Source organism: Aythya ferina (assembly GCF_964211825.1).
Source record: "Aythya ferina genome assembly, chromosome: 9".
Classification (NCBI taxonomy): domain Eukaryota; kingdom Metazoa; phylum Chordata; class Aves; order Anseriformes; family Anatidae; genus Aythya; species Aythya ferina.
This window is the reverse complement of record NC_140305.1, coordinates 26,042,676-26,044,341: the sequence shown is the minus strand read 5'-3', so window position 1 is coordinate 26,044,341 and position 1,666 is coordinate 26,042,676.

The window sequence follows — 1,666 nt, the reverse complement described above, 5'->3', positions numbered from 1 at the left end:
GATCCAGTTTGTCGGGAGAAGTTTTTTATCCCTTCTTTTAGTTGCTATAAACAACACTTTACAATATTGTTCCAGAGCTTGATGTTGCAGCAAATGCCAAGCATTGCAGGTAAATTCTCCCTTCCCTCTGGTAAACCCAGGAGAAATCCTATTATAGAAACGTTGCTCATCTCGCGTCTCCCTTGAAGAGGAACATTTGCAGATGCGGAGTGAAAATAGCAATTTTCCACATAAGTTGTTCTCTTCTATTTTCCATGACTCTCATTCCCTCTCCCCACTACCGCCCATCTTCCCGCACACATCTTCCTGCTCTGTGTTTATTTCCCGGCCACGTCGTGTCGGTGAGAATGGGGGCCACAGGATGTGGGGAGGTTCCTGGAAAACGGCCTCGTGTTTTAGCAACATCTTTTAGTTAAGCGTTAAGGCTGGGCTGGAAGGGAGCGCACCGAGGCACAGCCGTGAAGCAGAGCATTGCTGTGCAGCTGGAGCCCATCTCAGGGGTGTCGGGAAGGTTGGATGTATGCAGAGAGAACCTGGGAACTGAAAGCCCCGAGTTTAACTGATACTGAAATCTGGTTTCGGTAATTTCCCAGACACCGGATGATCCAGGTATGGAAAAGGTACCCACAAAGAAGCTGTAATACTGATGGCAGCAGTGAAATGCGGACCAAAAGATGAAACTGTTCCCACTGAAGTCAGCGAGTGTTTGCCTTGGACCTTGGTGGGAGCACAGCCCCAGAATTTTGATGCTGAGTCCAGCTCCCAGGGACGTGCCATGCTCTTGGAAATTCTCCTTGATTTACTCCGAGGTTTCCCTGCTTAGCTCCTCTGTATCATAATTATTCAAACCACATTTTTTCCCTGTCAGTTTCCAGAGATTAATTCACTGAGAATTGGAGCATGACTGAAACATCGCCAGAAAAGCCCAGCAGATAAAGCTGAAGATGATCCCGACTGCCAAAGCTGCTATCTGAAGTGTGCCTTCATTTAAATAGCAGCGTAACTTTGCATCGCTGCTCGGTGAGGATACATCTGGAAATGTTTGTAAAGTATTTGCCGGTAGATTAATGCCTCACGAACGTACCACTTTCATGAAGAACTCCAAGGTATGCAAGCAAAATAAAAATAGCAACTGAGCAATTTAGAATCACTTTGAATTAGCGATGAACTGGCAGCCTTCTTGTGAAATCTTTCTGAGATTTGAACGCAAATTGATAAAAATCAATAACAAAGGAATCTTAATTTTCTTCTTCATTAATTTTTACTCAGTTTAGCAGCTGTTTCTTGTCTTATGTTGTAGGCCATTTAATTTGCATTAAGCAAGAGACTACAAATCTGATTTATACATTTTAATTCCAGGTTTGCATTTTCACTTCTTCCGGATACATTTGTATGCAGAACATTGTGGGCTGCAGCCTGGAGCAGATCCCTGGGTCAGCCAAGCTAGGCTGGTCCCCGTACTGAGATGAGAGGGAACTGAGGTTACAGGTGTCTTTCGTGTCTATTCTGAAGTGAAAATTAACTGTGGACTCAGCTGATTTTTAATTGGGGTACAGAGAGTGTAAGACTTTCATGATTTTTAAAATTACATTTTTTTTAGATCTGTGCCCAGTGCTTGGAATTTGCTTGAGGTGGGTTCGGTACATCCAGCTGAAGCACTCGTACC